Raw genomic sequence first — 24,558 nt, 5'->3', positions numbered from 1 at the left:
CAAGGTTTTCAGGATTTTGACAGTGAATTGTTATTGTTCTACATCATTACTCCTCGGAATCTGCATACAATTTCAGGATTTCGCACAAGCGCAGATTAATGCGAAAATCCTGATGTTGAGGCCTGTCATTCACTGTTTCACCTCGGCTATGCTGCTTCTTAAAAAATGAAACCTTAGCTGCCATATTAATCCTGTTTGTGTACGCCAATCTTTAAAACTACCAATGAAAATTCTTTCATGTGATTGGCTGCTTGGACAGCTCAATGACATAATTGCAGCCTAGCTCTGCATTCAGTTACACTGCGAAGGGGTAAAGTTCTCATGACAAAAATCACTCAATCCCTTTGTGAAGCTTCAGTCGAGGTCAGAGGCGAATGTCATCACTTTTCTGTTGACCACTGAATCAGGGCCTACATCTCGAGTGCAGTACACACTGGGCCCGATTTTACCATTTTCATTCTAAGTGCTGAATCTGGGCGCAATTCAGATCCGACTTAGAAATCTGCTTTCAGGAGCCCCCATTAGCACTTAGCCTGAAAAAAACAATCGCGAGTCTGAATCACGCTGTGGGCGGGGCTTGGCACGCGCGAAACGATCTGCGCTGTGAACTACGCATGCGCAGTTAGAAAAAAATTTGAAAAAGCGCACCCGTGTCAGATCGCTCCCAGGCCGCAGAAAGCAGAGAAAGCAGCTCGGGAGCGAAAACGGGAGCGATGGCCCCCCACAGACATCACCCCACCCCCACAACAAAACTGTCCCCCTTATCAACCCACCAGCCCGCTACCCAGACTGATCGCGACCCCCTTCCCCCCAACAGAGCGGACCTCCCGTTCCCCCCCCATCAGAGATACATCTTACCTGCCTCCCTCCTCCCCCCCTCCCCCACCGCCTCCCCGGGAATGATCTGGCCTCACTCCACCCCCCCCCTCCCCCCAGAGAATGATCTGTCCTCACTCCCCTCCCCCCCCCCCCTCAGAGAATGATCTGGCCTCCCCCCCCCCCCCCCCCGCCCGAGAGAATGATCTGGCCTCACTCCCCTCCCCCCCCCCTCCCCCAAATGTACATCTGACCCGCCTCCTCCTCCCTCCCCATCCCCTCACCAGAGAATGATCTGGCCCGCCTCCCTCCCCCCCCCACAATCAGACAACGATCTGCCACCCTCCCCTCAACCAGACAACGAACTGCCACCCTCCCCTCAACCAGACAACGATCTGCCACCCTCCCCCCAACCAGACAACAATCTGCCCCCTTCCCCCCCCCTCAACCAGACAACAATCTGCCCCCTTCCCCCCCCCTCAACCAGACAACGATCTGCCACCCTCCCCCCAACCAGACAACGATCTGCCCCCCCTCCCCTCAACCAGACAACGATCTGCCCCCTCCCCCCCAACCAGACAACAATCTGCCCCCTTCCCCCCCCTCAACCAGACAACGATCTGCCCCCCTCCCCCCCCTCTCCAACCAGACAACAATCGGGCCTCCCTCCTCCCCCCCCCCTCCCCCCGCCAGAGAATGATCTGACCCACGTCCCTTCCCACCCTCCACCACCAATCTGAGTCAGAGAGCCGTTGGAAGCGCTTAACTTACCTCTTCAGAAGCTGGAACGCCTGAATCAGACTTTTATTCAGCGTGTCCATTTCGGCGCGATTCCAGATCGGCGAACGCGATGATAAAGGGAGAAATGCTGATAAAGTTGGGCGGGCAGCTCATTAATTCAATTGAAATGCATGCAAATACATTTAAATCGCCGTTGCACCAGTTTCGGGCGCGAATCGGATCGCGGCCATTCCCGGGTCTCGGTAATGTGTCCATTTGCGCAGACGTGGGCACGGATCGCATTAATGGCCTCACACCCGACTTTACCACGAAAACGGGCATGACGCAATGGTAAAATCGGGCCCTCTGCGTACTGAGGCAGGTTGTTAGTGCTTCCTGAGAGCTGTGCTCTGCTTTTACATCTCTATAAACCAAGTTCTATTTGTCTTTTCTAATATTGCTGGGTTTGATCAATTATTGCAAGTCCTGTATCACAAGTCTCAGGGACTATCAGCTATCCTTAGTACCCACTGCTGATCCCTCTTACCCCGTGTCACTTTTTACTTCTCCACACAAATGGCATTTAAAACTGTAAGCTGTTGCTGAATTAAATGGTTAAATACTGCAGGAGCGAGCTGTCCCTTCAAACTGGACAATGGAGGTGAAGCAATGGTGTGGCTGACTATATCAAACATCACTGAGAGGTTGAGGAGATCATGGGGTGGCACCGTGGTTAGCACTGCTGCCTCACAGTGCCAGGCATCCGGGTTCAATTAAGGCCTTGGGTCGCATTCTGTGCGGAGTTTGCATGTTCTCCCCGTGTCTGCGTGGGTTTCCTCCGGGTGCTCCGGTTTCCTCCCACAGTCCAAAGATGTGAGGGTTAGGTTGATTGGCCATGCTAAGTCGACCCTTAGTGTCAGGGGGACTAGCGAGGTAAATACGTGAGGGTTATGGGGATAGTGACCAGGGGGGATTGTGGTAGGTGCAGACTTGATGGGCCAAATGGCCTCCTTCTTGACTGTAGGGATTCTATGATTCTATGAAGGGACAATTCACCATGGTCACTATTATTGTTTCAAATTACAGCTTCTCGTCTCTTCCCGGTACAGTTATTCTGTGTTTGCAGAGGAGCTTTCCTTGGCCCCTTTCATCCTCTTCCTCATCTATGTTTTCTCATTGAACTTTTACATCCTCTATAAACCAAAGCTGACTGCTAATGATACATCCAATCTATAAGCAAGGCAGATAACTCCCACCTCAGCAATATCATCCGCCTACATTCCAACCTCACTGACGCCAATCTCTTACCATGCTAATAGATTTCTCCAATGCCCTCATTGCTGGTTTTACATCCTCCATAAATCCAATCTGTTCAAAATTCAGCAGGCTGCTTTCAGTCTTTCACATAATTCAGTTTGTCTATGACTTCAATCCTTGCTGACCTACACTGGCTCTTTGATCCTGAAATGCATTTAATTCAAAACTTGTAGGGGGCGATATTGTGCCTGCATTCGCTGCAAGTGTAAACAGCAAAGCAGGCTCTAAATCTTGCAAGAAATGGGAGATGAGATTCTCACCGGTGAGATCTCATTTCACAATTTTCCCTGCCCTTCGTCGGTGACATAACAAAGTTCCTACTCATTTTAATGGATTTTAATAAATTTTAATATTATTAACGGGCCTTCCTGATGCATGATTGCCCCTACCTAAATATTCAAATCTCGCTGACATGAGGTCACCTTGGCAAGATTTACAACAGCTTCAGAAGAACGAGATTCAGTCGAGGGGCTCCCACTTGGGGTGCCGAGGTAAATATAGATCCCGGGGGGAGAGGGACACACCTGGGCATTGCCTCAGGCATAGGTTGGCACTGTCCCCGACACAGGTTGGCACTGTCCCCAACCTGACAGTACCCATCTGGCAGTGCCAACATGTGCGTGGGACAGTGCCGGGGTGGTCTCTCTGGGGAGCCCCATTGGGGAAGTTCCCGTTATGTATGGTGCCAGGGTTAAGAGAAAAGGCTGATGCGTTTGAAGGGGGAACTTTCCAGTGAATGGGGCGGTGGATGATTTGCCTGTGAGGGGGAGGGTGCTCATGATACCGTTGTGGGAGGAGAAGAGAGATCCCTATACTTGTGCGGTCAGAAAGTTTAGCTTTCGTCGAGGTACAATTTAAAGATGGTGCCCTGATCTGTATGGAGCCAGCCTTGCCTGTTCTATCAGGCCCCGCCTTGCCAAAGTAAACCACCCTGGTTGAAGATCCTGTCTGAAAACTTGGCAGTGCATCTGGAGAGATACACACCAGTTTTCATTCAGAGGCGGAGTCTGACAAATTTTGGGAAAATTCCACCCAAAGGTCGGGATTTTCCGGGTGTGCTCGCCCTTAAATTGGAAAACCTCGCCCAAGGTAAGCTGACTTTTGCATGGTCCGCCCCCCCGCCCGCTGTAATTCCCATGGCGGGCGGGGTGGAAAAATTCCCCCTATAGTCTCTTCTTTGTTCAACATATTTGTTGTTTCCCTGCAAAACTCCAGTCAATACATTTCTTCCCATATGAGCATGATGACCTCCTTCAGGATGACCTTCTGTGTTTTTAAGCTTGTACGTGTCTCTGACTCACTAGCCTGCATTGCGCAAGCTCATCTTTATGCCCTTTCTTATTTTCACATTGTACACATGATTTAAGCTTCTCCTGAGCAATCACTGATATACTTTTCTGACATATTTGGAATAGTGGTGCACATCAGCTTACAATTAACTTCAAAAGGAATGGGACCACAAATGAGCTCTATTGCTACATATACTCCGCGTAACAGAGTGAGCATCATGATTACATGGGAGATATTCCGCATCCGCTCAAAATGAACATAAAGTGCTCCTGCCATCCACCCCCTGCGGGCATCAGAAATCATTCTTTGGTTCGTGCCTCAGTGAATATAGCTTCAGAGTGAACTGGCTGCTCCACTGCAGTTCACTGAGCGTCAGAGGACAGAAAATGAGTCGAGTCCTTTATTGAGCCAGCCTACTGCTTGGGCAGACCGTTCCAATGTTCAAAGGCAGTTCCCACTCAATTTGTAATAAAATGTTGTTATCGCTACAAACCTAAATAACACCTTGCTTAAATATTTCATATTCTGGGCCACAGAAGCGGTAAGCTAGGATGATAGCATGTGCAGCACAAGGACAGGCCGTAAACTCGTCAATAATGAAAGTGAAATAGATTCCACCTGCCACAATTCATCCCAGTTGTTCACTGCACTTAAACTAGACACATAAGGTGTCCCTTATGGAGGGAAGCAGTTTAATTGCACAAAAATGATATGGAGGTAAATGCTATCATTCTTCGTATATTACCCTGCACTAAAATTACCTTTAATGAAGAGCAGAATTCTGCTTGAATGTCTCATCTATTTTTAATGAGTCCAACTGTTCTGGGGTAATCATACTCCCCAGAGCCAAATACAAGGAAACAGCTAAAATATTTGTCAAAATTTTAGAATGCGTGTCGAAAATGCCTTTCTTTAATTAGGTTATATGACAACAGGGTGCAGATGGAACCCATTCTGGCCATTCCAATTGTCTCAGAAAATTAATCCTCACAGTTGCAGTGAAGACATAAAGAATTGAAAATACTGTCCTGGGGAAGCAAATGAACAGATTTCTCACAGCCTAAGGCACTGCTTCAGCAAGTGATTGTTAACTCTGAATTTAGGCTTCTAACCAAAGCTGAGTAACAACTGATAAAATTGCCTGCAAAGGAGCTGCACTGATGCCAACGCCTCTACTTTTTCAGCAGACTAAGAAAATTTGGTATGTCAGCTACGACTCTCACCAACTTTTACAGATGCATCATAGAAATCATTCTTTCTGGTTGTATCACAGCTTCGTATGGCTCCTGCTCTGCCCAAGACCACAAGAAACTACAAAAGGTCGTGAATGTACCCAATCCATTACGCAAACCAGCCTTCCATCCATTGACTCTATCTACACTTCCCGCTGCCTCAGAAAAGTAGCCAGCATAATTATGGGCCCCACACACCCCGGACATTCGTTCTTCCACCTTCTTCCATCAGAAAAAAGATACAAAAGTCTGAGGTCAAGTACCAACCAATTCAACAACAGCTTCTTCCCTGCTGCTGTCAGACTTTTAAATAGACCAACCTTGCATTAAGTTGATCTTTCTCCACACCTTGGCTATGACTGTAATACTACATTCTGCACTCTCTCATTTCCTTCTCTATGAATAGTATGCTTTGTCTGTATAGCGCACAAGACACAATACTTTTCACTGTATGCTAATACACGTGACAATAATAAATCAAATCAAAGTTGCACAACTTCCAAAAGATAAAATGCATTGGAAAAGCTAGTTCGTTGGAGAGACATTGCACCTATGCCACCTGGTCAGCAAATCTTTTCCAGTTGTGCTCTTGAAAAGACTTAACATTCATCCGGACGATATTGATTTGTTTAACTTTGATGGTGATGGCCTAGTGGTATTACCGCTAGACTAATAATCCAGAAACTCAACTAATGCTCTGGGGGTCTGGGTTGGAGTCCCGCCATGGCAGATGGTGGAATTCGAATTCAATAAAAAATATCTGGAAAAAAGAATCTACTGATGACCATTGGCGATTGTCGGAAAAACCCATTTGGTACACTAATGTCCTTTAGGAAAGGAAATCTGCCATCCTTACCAGGTCTGGCCTACATGTGACTCCAGAGCTACGGCAATGTGGTTGACTCTCAACTGTCATCTGAACAAGGGCAACTAGGGATGGGCAATAAATGCTGGTCAGCCAGCAACACCCATATCCCACGAATGAATAAAAAAGAAAGTTAGCTATGTGAGAGTTGTGGCATTTGAATTTGCAGTTGGTGTTATGCTCGATTACTTCAGAATGATGAAGTTGAGCCAAATGTTGGGTAAATGAATATATCAAGAAAGTCTTTAAGAGTAGGCGGGAATCGTATAAGATAATAAATGAGATTCTTGCTAAACCAGTGTCCGTTTCAAAAACTGTGAAGATACTGTGCATTTAAGAAATATATTTTCATCATGTTTTTGAGCAGGACTTGAGAGCTGGAGCAGGGGACGGGGATTTAGATTTTTGGATCATTGGGATCTCTTCTGGGGAAGGTGTGACCTTCAAGAGGGACGGGTTACACCTGAACAGGAGGGGGACTAATATCCTGGTGGGGAGATTTGCCAGAGCCACTCGGGAGGGTTTAAACTAATTTGGCAGGGGGTGGAACCCAGAGCAGTAGGGAGACAGAAGAGAAGGTTGAGGACATCCTGGATTGTTACTGCAGCAGCATAATTGATTGTAATTGCTACAATGTTCATTTTAATCTGGACTAGTACAGGGTTGTTATTTTTGAGAATTCCCCTGGAGTTTTGCAGAGTAGGAATTGATTAGGTTGATTGACAGGTAGGGTCATATGACTGAGTGGAGCTAGGCTTACACAGAATATTCAAACTTAGATGCTGCTTTTGAGTTGAGAGAGAGCAGTGCCTCTCTATTCACCCCTCTGAAGTTTGGAGACTGGGAGCTGCCAGAGATTAGGTTTACGTTTCTGAAGTTTCGCTGTTTTGAGGATATATCCTTCTCTGGAAACTGCTATCTGGATCTCTGTCCAGAAGACTTAAAAGGCTGGAAATCTACCACCATGTGAGCATACATGTTTTTTGTGCTAACTAATTCTGAGGAAGGGATTTGCGTCTATGGGGGATACTGCTAAATTCAAACAAGAAAGATAACTAGCTGTTAAGAATTATACTTGACATATTTAAGTATTTTAATTGGTAAAAATTATGCTAATTCTTTTTGTTATATTCTAACTGTGTTCTTGAATAAAGTTTGTTTTGATAAAAGCTTGCTCGTGGGTCAATTGCCTGGAGCAAAACACCTTATGCTCACCCTAATGCCAAAATCAAATGCGAAAGTTGGGGTCTAGGCTAACTGCATAACATACCTTAGAGTTTCTGGTCTGGTCCCTCACAAGATAAAGTCAAATTCTATTCAAAACAATAACACTCCTCCAATTTGCTGCATTTTATATTATGAACCTAATATGCTCTTTAAAACTATGGGCTGAATATTGCGACACACTTCGGTGGGCAGGCTTCACACCTGGAAATGGGTGGCTCCCCATCTCCCACCCCCCCCCCCCCCCCCCCCCCATCATCTTCCGCCATATAACACGGCAATCATCCAATTAATAGCCGCAGGGTGGATTTGCAGACTGCAGCGTCACTAAATTGTCATTTCCCTGCCCGATCGGAGTCAGAGCGTGGGATGTCCAGTGGCCTAATTTGTAGACATTGATCCAGAAAGAGATCGTGGTTCCTAATTTAAAAGGGTAGCTGGCATGGGACAGTGTCAGGTGATTTACTGCACTTGAAATCAAGCAGGAAGTTTTTGAATTGTGCAGCATTGACTTAAGTAAATTTAATTCAGCTGAATGATGTGTGGAATTCTGCAGAGGTTTAGAAAGTAAGTGCTTTTGGCAGGTAACACACATGGCAGGCATTCTTATCATCTGCATATTGTGATGGTCTGAGTATTGAGCAGCTGAATAGTTATAACATGGATTCCTCCACAGGTGGCCAAGAGAAGGGAATAAGTGGAGAGGAAGCAGAAAAGGTCCCAAACTGCCTGGTTGGAGGTGGGTGCAGAGGTCAGCAGTGTTGGCATGGTGCCTTGAAGCTGCCTTGAAGTTAGTTTGGCAGGGGGCGGGATCCAGAGCAGTAGGGAGACAGAGGAGAAGGTTGAGGACAGCACAGAAGTTTAAGAGAGCACATTAAGTAGTAAAGGCAGTGTCAGTAATCCTAGTACCAGACAGATCAGGCAAAAGCAGAGCAGAGAGCAAGGGAAGTCCAGATTAAACTGCATTTATTTCAATGCAAGAGGCCTGACAGGCAAGGCAGATGAACTCAGGGTATGGATGGGTATGTAGGATTGGGATATTCGAGCAATTACTGAAACATGGCTGTGGGAGGGACAGGACTGGAAGCTCAATGTTCCAGGGTACAGATGCTATAGGAAAGATAGAATAGGAAGTAAGAGAGGAGGGGAAGTTGCACTTTTGATTAGGGAAAACATCATGGGGATATATACGAGGGTTCGGCCACTGAGTCTATATGGGTAGAACTGAGAAATAAGAGGGAAATCACTTTGATAGGGTTGTACTATAGGCCCCCAAATAGTCAGCAGGAAATTGAGGAGCAAATACGTAAGGAGATTACAGATAGCTCCAAGAAAAATAGGATGGTAATAGTAGGGGATTTTAACTTTCCCAACATTGACTGGGACAGCCATAGTATTAGAGAGTTGGATGGAGAGAAGTTTGTTGAGTGTATTCAGGAGGAATTTCTCATTCAGTACGTGGATGGCCCAACTAGAGAGGGGGCAAAACTTGACCTCCTCTTGGGAAATGAGGAAGGGCAAGGACAGAAATGTTAGTGTGGGATCACTTTGGGACCAGTGACCATAATTCTATTAGTTTTAAGATAGCTATGGAGAATGATAGGTCTGGCCCAAAAGTTAAAATTCTAAATTGGGTCAAGGCCAATTTTGATGGTATCAGGCAGGAACTTTCAAAAGTTAATTGGGGGAGTCTGTGGGAAGGCAAAGGGACGTCTGGTAAGTGGGAGGCTTTCAAAAGTGTGTTGACCAGGGTTCAGGATAAGCACATTCCTCTTAGAGTGAAGGGTAAGGCTGGTAGAAGTAGGGAACCCTTGATGACTCGGGATATTGAGGCCCTAGTCAAGAAGAAGGATGAGGCACATGGCATGCATAGGCAGCTGGAACCAAGTGAATCCCTTGAAGAGTATAGGGGGTGTAGGAATAGAATTAAGAGAGAAATCAGGAGGGCAAAAATGGGACACGAGACTGTTTTGGCAGATAAGGTAAAGGAGAATCCAAAGAGCTTGTACAAATACATAAAGGCCAAAAGAGTAACTAAGGAGAGAGTAGGGCCTCTTAAGGATCAACAAGATCATCTACGTGTGGATCCACAAGAGATGGGCGAGATCCTAAATGAATACTTCTCATCAGTATTTACTGTTGAGAAAAGCATGGACGTTAGGGAACTTGGGGAAATAAATAGTGATGTCTTGAGGAGTGTACACATTACAGAGAAGAAGGTGCTGGAAATCTTAGCACGCATCAAGGTAGATAAATCCTGGGACCTGACGAAGTGTATCCCAGGACATTGTGGGAGGCTAGGGAGGAAATCCCCTTGCAGAGATATTTGAATCATCGATAGTCACAGGTGAGGTGCCTGAAGACTGGAGAGTGGCAAATGTTGTGCCTTTGTTTAAAAAGGGGTGCAGGGAAAAGCCTGGGAACTAAAGGCCGGTGAGCCTCACATCTGTGGTGGGTACGTTTTTGGAAGGTATTTTGAGAGACAGGATCTACAGGCATTTAAAGACGCAAGGACTGATTAGGAACAGTCAGCATGGCTTTGTGAGTAGAAAATCATGTAGAAGGTAGATGAGGGCAGTACAGTTGATGTTGTCTACATGGACTTTAGCAAGGCCTTTGACAAAGTACCCCATGGTAGGTTGTTGCATAAGGTTAAATCTCACGGGATCCAGGGTGAGGTAGTTAAATGTATACAAAATTGGCTTCTTGACAGAAGCCAGAGGGTGGTTGAAGAGGGTTGTTTTTCAAACTGGAGACATGTGACCAGCGGTGTGTCTCAGGGATCGGTGCTGGGTCCACTGTTATTTGTCATTTACATTAATGATTTGGATGAGAATATAGGAAGCATGGTTAGTAAGTTTGCAGATGGCACCAAGATTGGTGGCATAGTGGACAGTGAAAAAGGTTATCTTGGATTGCAAAGGGATCTTGATCAATTAGGCTTGTGGGCTGCCGAATGGCAGATGGAGTTTAATTTAGATAAATGCAAGGTGATGCATTTTGGTAGATGGAACCAGGGGAGGACTTACTCAGTTAATGGTAGGGTGCTGGGGAGGATTATAGAACAAAGAGATCTCAGAGTACAGGTTCTTAGTTCCTTGAAAGTGGAGTCATAGGTAGACAGAGTGGTGTATTCCTCCACAGGTGGCCAAGAGAAGGGAATGTGTGGAGAGGAAGCAGAAAAAGTCCCAAACTGCCTGGTTTGCAGAGGTCAACAGTGTTGGCATGGTGCCTTGAAGCTGGACACAGTGTAGAAGAGGCTAAATGACTTTTTAACATCTGCAAGGGTGAGTCAGTCTGCACTCTCTGTCTATTGGTGTAGATGGAAAGTATAGGAAAGGCTCGATAAGGGACTTGTGGGTATCTCTGAAGTCTGAGACAGCATCATGCACAAAAGTCACCATTCATGGCCCTGATGCCTGTGTTCTGATTGTTCTGATTGTTCTGATTCTGTGAACCTTCATCTGCTACACCTCAAGCCCTGAAGGACCGACACCAGCCTCCAAGAAGGAAGGGGAAGCTTGAAAGGTCTGGTGTACATCCTTTATCTCTGTACCAAGCACCAGAGCCAGGGTGACAGGTGGCCTGGAAGCCTGGACACTAAGCCAGGCCCTGGAACCTCATAGGACGTCGGGGAGGCACAACTGAATCACAGACTTGTTACAGCACAGAAGGAGGCCATTTGACCCAACAGTGACCCAAGCCATGAATCAAACCCAGGTCCCTGGTGCTGTGAGACAGCAGTACTAACCACTGCGATGCCCTGGAACCACATCTTTAATAGTGAATGATAACAGCACTCACAGCACCTGAGCTGCGGAGGTCAAACAAAGAACCTAGCTGCTGCTTTTAAACCCACCCTTTTTCAGTGCAAAAAACAATATTCTCACCTGGCATGTTTTACCCTAACAGTTTTATTGCGCCCAGTGTGTATTACTACAGTCAGCCTGAGCTTAACAACCCAATGTTAAACAAGTTGGATATGGTGGCAGGCTCCCAATGTCTAGGGCTGGCTGCCTAGTGTACTATTACACTCTGGCATGATAACGTTGGGAATGTGACCCAACGTCATTGCACCTAACAATATGTCAGTGTGGATGGGATACTGGCCTATTTTCACCGTGTTATCATTCAGTCCGATGTTTTATTGTTCTGCCTTGAACAGATTCTAAATGAGGCAACCAAGGAAAAGCAAAACATGCTCCAGATAAAATATATCTTGTGTGCTTCATTTACATTCCACTTAGAGTTGAGACTGGTTTGCACTGCCCAGTTGGAACTGCTGCCCAGAAGGAAGCTCTGTCATTACAATATGAATAATTTGGGAGCCAGAGGAAACGGTGTCTGTATCTCTGAATATTTAGATTAACTGCAGGCAGGTTAATTGGAGTCGAAGAGGTCCAAGGATCCTCTCTGAGATTACGTAAATTAGGTTTGATAGTGCATTTGAGTTATAATCCATGCAGCATCAAATCTGCATGATACAGTCTCCTTCAGGGATTGTCACATCATTTCCCTCCCGAGTATATAAATCCCCATTTTCACAGCTATATTGCAACTTCAGCATCACTGTGAAGTGAAAATGCACCCTAAAGTATAACTTGTGAGGAAAACTGTCAAGAAAAAGCATCACCATTGTCCAAAGTTACATTCAGGAATATGTCAACTGAGTCTCGTCCAGAAATGCTGAATACTGTATTATTTTATGGACGAATTTACATTTAAATTGCATTGTCAGAACTTATATGTCATACCATTTGAGTCAGCAACACTTTCAGGAAAGCAACCTCCTTGCCTTCACACATACCCTTAAACATAACCAATCCTCACTCTGAATGACAACAACCTCAGACTACTATTGCTAGGACAATACATCATAACCTCTCTAGTCTGGGTGACTTGGGATAAAGGCATTTTCTGGATTAGAGAATGAAATTAAAATGCTTAATCAGAAGCGCGAGAACTGGAAAACCCCAAACCTCATATTTACCTGAAACATAAAGTGATAAAACATTACAAAGCAGTAAAAAAAAAGTGTTTACTCATCCGGATACTGTATCGTCCATGTTTCCACTGCCAAAGTACTGCACTTGACAGTCGAGTTCTGAGTCCCTGAGTTGCTGGGCTCTGCTCAAAACATTTCTGGACAACTATTGTTTCCAAACAGGAGATTTCTGGACAGGAGCAGTTGTGGATTTGTTTTTAGCTCATTATTTAAATAACAGTTAATTTCTGCCCAAAACCATTTTTATTTCATCAAGGTGATGAATGGAAGAACTTACTTACTGGGTGAAAGGCATCTAAATTTTTACCAGTGAGTGTGAACATTATATAGTCCTGATTGGGTAAAGGATTGTATAGACGGAATGCTGCCAACACACTCCACACTGTAGCTACAACTTGCTTCAGTCACAGTCTCAGAACATTACACATTACAAGCCGCCTCCCATACCAGGAACAACAACTGCAAGACAGTCCTGTCGACACTGCAAAGTCCCCCTGACTAACATCAAGGGGCTTGTGCCAAAATTGGGAGAGATGTCCCACAAACTAGTCAAGCAACAGCCTGACACAGTTACACTTATGGAATAGATAACGTCCTACTCCCTTGTTCTTTACTTAAAACCCCCACAATTTTTCATTTTCAAGTATTTATCCAATTTCCTTTTGAAAGTTATTATTAAATCTACTTCTACCACCTTTTCATTCCAGAGTACAACAACTCACTGAGTTAAAAAAATGTTTCAGCGTGTAATTTCTCATTCTTTTAACAACCATTTTAAATCTTTGTCCTCTGGTTCCAGCCCCTTATTGGAAACCGTGTGGGGAATTGGGGGGAGGGGGTTCGAAGAAGGTGGTTGTTGATCAGGTGCACTGTAAATCCTGGGTCGATAAGGAGATGGGAAACCTGAGGGAGGGGCATCATTGGATAAGATGCCTCAGCGGGTGTGCAAGAATTGCAGGCCTGGAAATGAGTGGGAAAGTGAACAGGGCTTGGCAGATGGTATCAGATTGGGTGGGGATAGATCTGAGGCTTCTTGGTGGGATCAGAGACCTCGGGGAAACTTGTTGGGGTGCAGAAGGCTTACCCAATTGATAAAGCTCCGAAGGCAGGCACATAGTTCCATGATGTAAGTATTGAAAACATTTACCTCCTGTATCCAGCAAGTCCTCCCCTTGATGAGGCTGCCAGTTTTCCCGATGTTCGTTGAAAGTTTGAAAGGTAATGTAGCTCACAGCCTCGTTATCATATTTAAGGCTCCAACCTAACATCAATGAGCAGATTGGTTATCTGCCCATTCCCAGCCTCAAGGAAAGCAGTAAACGGGCAGCTGCTTGGATCAGGAAACAAATTTATCAGGCCCTCCACCCCAACCCAAACAGATCAGTTTCTCGGGTTAAAATTACCCCCATGCCTCCATTTATAAAGCCAAGGATCCCATATGTGATTTCAACAGCTTTCTCAATGCACCTTACAACCTTCAAAGACTTGGGTACATACACCCTCATGTCTCTGTATTCCTGTGCACCATTTAATATTGTACTATTGAGTTTGTATTGCCTCTCATCATTCTTCCGACGAAAATTAATCGCTTCATATTCCTCTGCATTAAATGTTTTCTATTATGTGCCAGTCATTCATCACTCTCATAGAATCCCTACAGTGCAGAAGGAGGAGGCCATTTGGTCCATCAAGTCTGCACCAACAACAATCCCACCCAGGCCCTATACCATAACCCTATGCATTCACCCTAGCTAGTCCCCTGACACTAAGGGGCAATTTAGCATGGGCAGCCCACCTAACCAGCACATCTTTGGACTGTGGGAGCAAACTGGAGCATCCAGAGGAAACTCACGCAGGCACGGGGAGAATTTGCAAATTCCACAAAGACAGTGACCCAAGCTGGGAATCGAACCCAGGTCCCTGGCGCTGTGAGGCAGCAGTGCTAACCACTGTGCCACCAGGCCACTCTGTCTGAGACCTCCTTAGTTTTGTTAGTCTCTGCACAATTTACAACATTTCCAGGTTCATCTGCAATGTTCTCACTGACTTTTCTTCAAGCCCAATGATAGAAACCATCTGCTCCTCGGGATGAGATATTCTTTAGTGTCATTCTTTTGTTCATTACTGTTAATTTTCTTACATTATATTTGGTGAGTATTCCTTGATTCAACATTAGTTCCCTCCTGACCATCCTTTTTTCTAACATGATTGCAAAAAATGTGTTGATTTTGATATTCCTTGCGAATTTAGTTTCATACTCCTTGCTGTAACTATTTTATCATCGATTGCTAACCTTTGTATCTGACGCCCACCCCCACCCCCGCCATTCCGCAGGATATGTTGTTTTTTGCACTTTGTATGTTTTATCTTGTCTCCTACTTCTTTAATCTTCTATGATCTTGTAGGATCATAATAGAAGCAGGAGGAGGTCATTTGGCTCCTTGCGCCTGCTCCACCGTTCAATAAGATCATGACTAATCTGATTGTGGCCTTAACTCCACTTTCCTGTCTGCCCTCCATAACCCTCGACTCCCCTGTAAATAGAGTTCTTGTCCTTTAATAGTATAAACTGGTTCTGTGTCACAATAAATTATCTTATGAGCACCTGACACTGATACTTTGTCACTGTATTTATTAGCAGACGGACCCAGTTCAGAGAACATTTTGTTTCATCACTGTTAAGTACCAGAATCTCAGGAGTGCGTTTGCATTTTTTTCTTTCAAATTCTATATTATGATGATGATTACTTTGAGATAAGCATTCACTCACCATTCAGCTGTTACCCAACTTACTGTCATGCCTCATGCTTATTGGGGTGACATGGTGGCACAGTGGTTAGCACTGCTGCCTCGCAGCGCCAGAGACCCAGGTTCAATTCTGGCCTCGGGTCACTGTCTGTGTGGAGTTTGCAGTTTCTCCCCGTGTCTGCATGGGTTTCCTGCGTGTAGTCTGGTTTCCTCCCACCATTCAAAGATGTGCGGGTTAGGTTAATTGGCCATTCTAAAATTGACCCTAGTGTCAAGGGGATTAGTAGGTAAACGTGTGGCGTTACAGGAATAGGGCCTGGTTGGGAATTAGGTCGGTACTGACTTGATGGGCCGAACGGCCTTTTCCTGTACTGTAGGGACTCCATGATTCTATGATTGCATGACCTCTTGTTATAGAAAACTATTCTGAACACACACAAGAAATTCACTGTCTTTCTGACGTGCTACTTTGGTTTATCGCGATCAATATACAAGTTAAAATCACCTGTTAGAACCACTTTACCTCCACTGCATCCTTACCTAATCTTTGCATATATTCTCTACACAGGGGGAGGCAGTGGCGCAGTGGTATTATCATTGGACTAGTAATCCAGAGACCCAGGGTAATTCTCTGGGGACCCAGGTTCAAATTCCACCATGACAGATGGTGAAATTTGAATTCAATAAAAATCTGGAATTATAAGTCGAATGATGACCATGAAACGATTGATCATTGTCATTAAAAACGCCTCTGGTTCACTAATGTCCTTTAGAAAAGGAAATCTGCTGCCCTTACCTGGTCTGGCCTACATGTGACTCCAGGACCACACCATTGTGGTTGACTTTTAACTGCCACTTAATTGAGAGCAATTGGGGGTGGGCAACAAATGCTGTCCCTGCCAGCAATGCCCACAACTCATGAAAGAACCTACTTCACAGTTCAGTAACTACCAGTGCACTGATACACAGTTCCCAATACAGTCTTAATTCCTTTATTCTCCTCATTATCTGATTATCTCACACCCTATCCTCCCTTATCATTGAAATGATTTCATCGTCGAGAGCTAAAGCTGCTCCTTCCTCTACCATGTCACTTTCTCTAGCTTTGCTTGTAGATGTTTCAACATAAAGGAGAGAGATGGCAACGTGTTCAAGGATGTGGGCTGTATAGCAAAGAGAGAGATGTCAAAATTAAGGGCCTGATTTTATCAAACCTTTGCACCCGTTTTCGGGCACGAAATCACGGTAAAGTTGGGCGTCGGGCCTTTAACGCGATCTGCACCCGAATCCGAGCAGATCGCGGCTTTACCGACACCCAATTCGGGCGTGGGTCCGGCCTGCGCCCGAATCGGGCGGCCCGACGATTTAAATGTATTTGCATGCATTTAAATCGACTTAAAGAACCGCGCGCCCATCTCTACCGCCAAATCCCACTTTACCGTCTTCTGGCCCGATCCGCGTCCGCGCTGTAATAGACCTGCCGAATAAAAGTCCAAAGTCGCTGCTGCAGCCTCCAAAGAGCGGGGTCAGAGACTGGTGGGGGGGGGGGGTCAGAGACTGCGGGGGGGGGGGGGGGGGGGGGGGGATGTAAGGAGGAAAGGGGGTGTGACGTCTCTTGCCCCTGCAGGGAAGAGTAATCTGTGGCTGGTAGTGTACCAGCGATGGTGTATCCCTTTACAGGCCCAGCTTGGTCCTTCTCCAGTCTCTCCTCTTGGACTTGTACAGATCTTGTAGCCGGTTTTCATGCGGATCCACTGTGGAATCAGCCGGTTCTGTTTCATCTTCTAAGTGAGGAATCGCTTCTTCCTGAAGGTTCTGTGGGATGGCATGGCCGCACATCCACTCCGGGAGGAGGGATCGGCCGCAGACTGACAGCAGAACCCGCCCCGACCAGAGGGTGAGACGTCACACCCCCTCCCCTCCCAAGAGGATGAGATGTCACACCCCCTCTCCTCCCCCACCCCCAGGGGATGATTGGTCACCCCCCCCCCCCGGCGCCCCCCCACCCCCCACCCCCGACCCAGAGGATGATCATCAGAGAGCCACTCTCTCCGCTTTCTGTTTTTCCTTTTTTTCGCGCCCGGGCGCGCTGTCAGATTTTTTTCGAACTGCGCTTGCACAGTTCAGAGCTCCGATCGGTCCGCCAGCGCTAAGCCCCGCCCACAGCGCGGATCGGGCTGGAGCCGGCAAAACACGTATGGGGGCGCTGGAAAGAGGATTCCAGGCTCGGATCTATTTGACACCCGGATTCGGCACTTAGACTCAAAATGGTAAAACTCCCCCTAAGTCTTCGCAGCAAAGGGATGTTGAACAGTCTCGGAAAGGAAAGGATGATGACGTCTGAGGAGAGGAGGAAACCATTTTCAATGCTGACTAGAGTAACAGATTGGGATGGAAGATGAGGGGTCAGCATTTTAATAGGAGAGTGAAAGGTCGCATGAGCAAGTTGAGCTTGGAAAGAATATAAGATGAAATGGGAGAGACGACAGAAGAGATGGACATAGAACATAGACATAGAACAGTACAGCACAGAACAGGCCCTTCGGCCCACGATGTTGTGCCGAGCTTTATCTGAAACCAAGATCAAGCTATCCCACTCCCTATCATCCTGGTGTGCTCCATGTGCCTATCCAATAACCGCTTAAATGTTCCTAAAGTGTCTGACTCCACTATCACTGCAGGCAGTCCATTCCACACCCCAACCACTCTCTGCGTAAAGAACCTACCTCTGATATCCTTCCTATATCTCCCACCACAAACCCTATAGTTATGCCCCCTTGTAATAGCTCCATCCACCCGAGGAAATAGTCTTTGAACGTTCACTCTATCTATCCCCTTCATCACTTTATAAACATCTATTAAGTCTCCCCTCAGCCTCTTCCGCTCCAGAGAGAACAGCCCTAGCTCCCTCAACCTTTCCTCATAAGACCTACCCTCCAAACCAGGCAGCATCCTGGTAAATCTCCTCTGCACTCTTTCCAGCGCTTCCACATCCTTCTTATAGTGAGGTGACCAGAACTGCACACAATATTCCAAATGTGGTCTCACCAAGGTCCTGTACAGTTGCAGCATAACCCCACGTAGGATGTAGGATCATGTCTAGGGTCGAAGGGGGAAACTGGGAGACATTTGGCTTAATGCACAGAAGATGGGAAGTAACAGCAGCTGAATGGATGGGCTTGACCAAAAAATAAATCCAAGATCTCCCTACACTTTTTAGAGAAAGTTCAAGAGAGGCTTTGTCTATGTGCTGCTGCCTTAATTAGAATCTACAAGTAGATACTCTCTTAAGCAATCACGGCATGTTAGAAATAAGATTTATCTTTATCGGAGTGACGATATATCATCTTTCCCTAAATGGAGACAACTTTTGTTATCTTCCTGGAGGAAGGCAGACCACCTGTGTACAATCAGCATTTTCCATTAATTCCTGTCAATGTATTATGAAGCACTATAGTGCCACAGATTCTCTGCTGCATTTGCATTGTCTATTTAACACAACAGCACCATCTACAGGTTTCTAGTGATTCTGCAGGCCTTACATACAAGTATTAGTAAGAAGTCTCACCCGCACTAAAGTCCAACAGGTATATCTGGAATCACGAGCTTTCAGAGCTTTCAGAGCAGCGCTCCGAAAGCTCATGATTCCAAATAAATCTGTTGGAATTTAACCTAGTGTAGTGAGAGTTCTTACTGTGCCCACCCCAGTTCAACATCAGTATCTCCATCTCACACAAGAACTAACCACACAAGCTCCTTTACTTAGTTCACTTCTTACGGAGGATTTCCTGAAATTTCAATGCTCCCCTTGGGACATTAATGTTCCCTATATTTCTGCTTGCTAAAATCATATTCTTTACTTTCCCTTCCTTTTTGCATTTGGACAGCAAAACCCAACAGGTACAATAAGTGCAGAAGGTAACAGGATTTATCACAGGATATCATGTTGCTCCAATTCATTTGCATTACTGTTAACTGCACATGTACTGAAGTAACAGCAGCTTTGTCATGCGCTGTTGAAGGTCATTCTCAAAATGAGATTTTTCCATTTGAGTTAATTCTAATAAACAAAGTAACGCACTGTTCTTATGATGGAGATGGTTCCTGGATATAAACCAGCTGGAGGAATCTCACAGGCAAGACTATTGGAGCCAGATATCACACTTGTCTGTGTGCTTTTTCAAGTTTAAAATGTATTTATTACTGTTACAAGTAGGCTTACACCAACACTGTAATGAAGTTACTGTGAAAATCTCCCAGTCGCCACACTCTGGTGCCTGTTTGGGTACACTGGGGGAGAATTTAGCATGGCCAATGCACCTAACCAGCACGTCGTTCAGACTGTTGGAGAAACCGGAGCACCCAGAGGAAACCCACTCAGACACAGGGAGAATCTTCAGACTCCACACAGACAATGACCCAAGCCGGGAATTGAACCGGGTCCCTGGCACTGTGAGACAGCAGTGCTAACCACTGTGCCACCTTGCATGGTGCATGACAAAATTGGAGAAAGTGACCCTTGACAAATTTGTATTTTAAAGGCGGACACAGAATGCCATTTACTAACTACCCACCATGAGTATCTTTGTTCAGTTACTTAAAATACAACATAATTATGTCTATTTAATCATTAATAATTTAGAGCTGGAATAGAAGGACACTGGTTTCTGTAAGAAACAACATTCATTTGTTGTGATTCCAACTAATTGCTTTTTGATGCAAATTTATTTGAAATAAGATAACCTGCTCACCAATAGTGGCTTCAACTATTTAAAACCTATATTAATGAAGTGGATAAAGGGACCAAATACAATGTAGCCAAATTTGCTCATTACATAAATATGGGTGGGAAGGTGAGTTGTGAAGAGGACACAAATAATCTGCAAAGGGACATAGATAGGCTAGGTGAGTGGGAGAACATTTGGCATATGCAGTATAATTTGAAAAAAATGTGAGATTGCCCACTTAGGCAGAAGAATAGAATGGCAGAATATTATTTAACTGGAGAGAGACTGTAAAATGTTACCAAACCAAGGATGTCCTCATACATGAATCACAAAAGGTTAGCATGCAGGTAGTTAGGAAGGCAAATGGAACGTTAGCTTTCTAACATGCTTATGTTTGAGGGGTTGTTAATTATTATTGTTAGAGTAGGGTTTAACATCAACTTTGCCACAAAGCTGCAAGAGAAAATGTGATCATGATGGTACCTTACATCACCTCCCCAAGATGATGTGAATTGTCTCATTTACATATTTACATTAACCTTTTACACCACAGGCTTAAATTGCAATGGGGATAGAGAATAAAAGTACGGAAGTCTTGCTGCAGCTGCACAGGACAGTGGTGAGACCACATTTAGAGTACTATGTATAGTTTTGGTCTCCTTACCTAAGGAAGAATACATTTAAATTGCAAACAGTTCAAAGAAGGTTAACTGGACTGATTCCAGGGATGAAGGGGTTAGCTTATGAGGAAAGGTTAAGCAGGTTAGGCCTATACGCATTAGTGTTTAGAAGAATGAAAGTTGATCTTATTGAAATATATAAGATTCTGAGAACGCTTGGCAGGGTAAAATTTGCAAGAATGTGGTGAATCTAGAACTGAGGACACAGTTTCAAAATGAGGGGTCATCCATTTAAGACAGAGATGAGGGGGAATTTCTTCTCTCAGACTATTCTCTTCCACAGACAGCAAGAGGAGGTTGGTTGCTAAAAATATTCATGGCTAAATTCGGCTGATTTTTGATCAATACAAGAGTCAAGGATTATTGTGGGGAGCGGGGTGCACAAAGTGGAGTTAAGACCACAACTAGATCAGCCATGATTTTATTGAATGATGGAGCAGCTTCAATGGGCTGAATGGCCTATTCCTGCTCCTATGTCTTATGTTCTTGTAGTGTGCACTTGCCAGTTTATTATGCACTTTTAGGTACTAAGATTACATATCTGTCAAATCCCACTCAGTTAATGCGAATCTCATTCTATTTTTAAAATGCTGATACATTCCCACAATCCTATTGCTTGTCTCACTTAATATGACAAGAAATCTCATTTTTTAACACATCACTAGCCTGGATTTACAATCAAGTAAAGGATCATAACCATTAAAGATTTGGATGAGGCCAATAATCAGGCATAGGGATCACAATGTGCGATTAACCTGCACTCGCTTATGGTGATACAGGTAGCATGAAGACTTCGTGCTGCCTGCTGATTTAAATTATAGTGGCATGCAGCCCAGCATGGGTGAAATTGCTAAGAAACTACATCTCACAGCAGGTCGTCCATGTGTGTGAAGTTCACACCACTAAAAGTCAATTGGCACCTCTGAAAGGTGAGATGAATTTTGGCCAGAGTAGCTGTTGGAATTGGTTCAAGAATTCCCTCTTTTGATGCGCGACAAGATGACCCATGATCAGGTGCAGCAGCAGCTAACCAGCAGGGACATGTTCTTACATCAGTGAAAGAGACAATCATCAGAGGTCCAGCCCAGTGATGTGGCAGAAACCATAGAGAATAACAGTATGTTCCTATCCAACAGTATCTTCCTACCCAATCCACCTTTTCACACCCAGATTCCTTTCATCCCCTAATTCCTTGTGATTTACGAGTTACAGATGGTGTAACCATGCTCCTCCACCCCTTCCTTCATGATAACACTATCCTCCTGCTTTTATCCTTTTAAATAATCAAGAATTGCCATCTGGTCAAAAACTAGTGCTGGAGTCTGGAGTGCAAGAAGAACAAGAAATAGTGAAGAGGGTGTCGTTCTTAAAGTTAACTTTGGACTCCATGAAGTTTCATGGCATCAAGTCAAACAGGGGCAAGGAAAGTTTCAATTGTCCACTCTTCCTCAGCTTATGAATTAGTACCCTTCAAAGATGAACACTAATTGAAGAAAGCAATGAGAGTGACAAGAGCACAGAAGTACTCTGGGATGGGACTTCAAGGTCCATCACCAAGAATGGTTTAGTAGCAGCACTACTGACCTAACTGGCCAAATCCTTAAGGACATATCTGCCAGACTGGGCCTGCAGCAAGCGGTGTGATATATGACAGCATTGGTAGGAGTTGCCAGTGCACAGTCCTTGTGGTAACAATATCCCACCTCATATTGAGGGCATTCTCCATCACAATGTGTGACACCACCACCATACTAAATGGGATAAATTCAGAACAAATTGAGCAATTCAAAACTTGGCACTCATGAGCCACTGTGGGCAATCAGCAGCCGTAAGATTGTTTACAACACAGTCTGTAACCTCGTGGCCTGGTATATTCCTCACTCTGCCATTTCCATCAATCCAGGGGATCAACCATGATTGAATGAAAAATGCAGGGCAGCATGGTAGGAGCAGCACCAAGCATATCAAAAAAATGAGATGTTTTACTCATTCAACGGAAGTAGGCGTTGCTGGCTAGGTCTTCACTTATTGCTCATGGTGAAGCTACAACACAGAACTACGTGAATACCAAACAGCAAAAGCAGCATGCGAGCTACAGAACTACCCGATCCCATGACTAATGGATCAGATCATAGCTTTGTAGTCCTGCTAAATCTAATTGTGTTCGGTGGTGGACAATTTAACAGCTAATGTGAGGAGGTAGCTCCACAGGTAACCCCATCTTCAACATTAGCAGAGCCCAGCACATTAGTGCAAAAGATAAGACTGAAACATTTGTATCTATCTTGATCCAGAAGTGCCAATTAGACATCCATCTCAGCCTCCTCCTAAAGACTCCAGCATCACAGACAAATTGATTTATTGTTATATCAAGAAACGGCTGAAGGCACTGGATGCAGTAAACGGTACAGACCTTGCCAATGTCCCAGCTGTAGTGCTGAATGCTTGTGTTCCAGAACTAGTTGCATCACAAGCCAATCTGTTCAACACAGCTACAACACTGGCATTGACCTGACAATGTGGAAAAGTTAAAGTGCCCAGGTGCCCTGTGCATAAAAAGCTGGACAAATCCAATCCAGCCAATAACCATCCCGCCAGCCTACTTACAATCATAAGCAAAGTGATGGAATGCATCATTGGAAGTGCTATCAATTGGCACTTATTCAGCAATAGCCTGTTCATCAATGCTCAGTTTGTGTTCTGTCAGGGCCACTCGGCTCCGGGCCACATTCCAACCTTGGTCTAACCAAGGACAAGAGAGCTGAATTCCGGAGGTCAGGTGAAAGTCCCTGCATTTGACATCAAGGCAGCATATGACTGGACTGAGGGTATGAAGGACGCTGAGCAAAATTGAAGTCAATGGGATTTGGTGGAGGGGGAGGTGGTGGGTGGAAGTTCTGCACCTAGCACGGAGGAACGTGGTTGTTGTTGCTGGAGGTCACTCATCTCAGCACCAGGATATCACTGCAGGAGCTCCTCAGAGTAATAAAAAAAATAGATGGCCCTAAATATTTCTTTAAGAACTTAGTTCTAAAGAAAGACATGCCTTTATAATGACTGGAGGTGCTAGGTGCGTCACAAATGGTCTTATGTTTTACAAAAACACTTCTGTTATTGTTAGCAAAGTGTGGGAAAGAAGACAAGCTGTTTCTACTTTTATCATTCATCTCCTTACGTCAATGGGAATGTTTGAACTCTGAAAAGTCACTGAAACATAACCAAACAAATTTATTTAACTAATTCTTGATTGCATTGATAGTTTTTAGTATAGTTTTATTCATTTGGTCTCATTTCTCCTCTATTAGAATTGCAAGAAAAACTAGATTTTAATTACAATTAGAATTCATTGAACACAAATTGCTGGTTATCATAATCACCGTGGAAACAGAAAACAGTCACTAAGGAGGTTTACACTAAGGATAAAAGCAGATAAGGAGAGGTCCAAAGCCTGTATCCGAACTTGCTGTGCCAATGACTGAATAGACTTCCCAACAGTTCCAGTTTCTGACGATATCCTAGATGGCTCGAGTCATTCTCATTCTAGTGGGACCAAGAATCCTAGACAGGTGTAGATGTTTCTGTTTATAGAATGAACTGAAAATGAGCATGCCTAGTACTCAAAGTAGAGTAATGGTGAATGCAATTCTCACTTGTTCTTTGTAAATTGCTGTTCCCATGTTCTAATATATTTAGTCTCACTTATACTTCAATAAATTTATAACAGTTAGTAATATGGGCCTGAATCGTCCGGTTCCTGGTATGCTGTCTGCAAAAATTGTCCGATGCTACTGCACATTGTCAATCCCATTGTCAAAGAAACCTAGAGCACATAATCCCCTGGGGAACTCAATCAAAATGTAGTAGTCGGTGGGGGAGATAAAAATGCCCCCTTTTAATGGCACTAGCTGTCATATTCAGATATTTGAAGTTGCAA

General features: G+C 44.7%; 1 protein-coding gene and 1 pseudogene across 3 annotated transcripts in view; both read right to left on the bottom strand.

Moving 5' to 3' along the window:
* The window catches only part of LOC144491523 (neural cell adhesion molecule L1-like protein), a 554,136-nt gene that overhangs the window by 328,646 nt on the left and 200,932 nt on the right, over positions 1 to 24,558 (bottom strand). The gene's annotated exons all lie outside the window — the stretch shown is intronic.
* Positions 16,892 to 17,046, bottom strand: LOC144491524 (large ribosomal subunit protein eL39-like; annotated as a pseudogene).

This window comes from Mustelus asterias, chromosome 3, assembly GCF_964213995.1.
Source record: "Mustelus asterias chromosome 3, sMusAst1.hap1.1, whole genome shotgun sequence".
Lineage (NCBI taxonomy): Eukaryota > Metazoa > Chordata > Chondrichthyes > Carcharhiniformes > Triakidae > Mustelus > Mustelus asterias.
The sequence above is the reverse complement of the archived record's forward strand: the minus strand, read 5'-3'. Positions and strand labels throughout refer to the sequence as shown.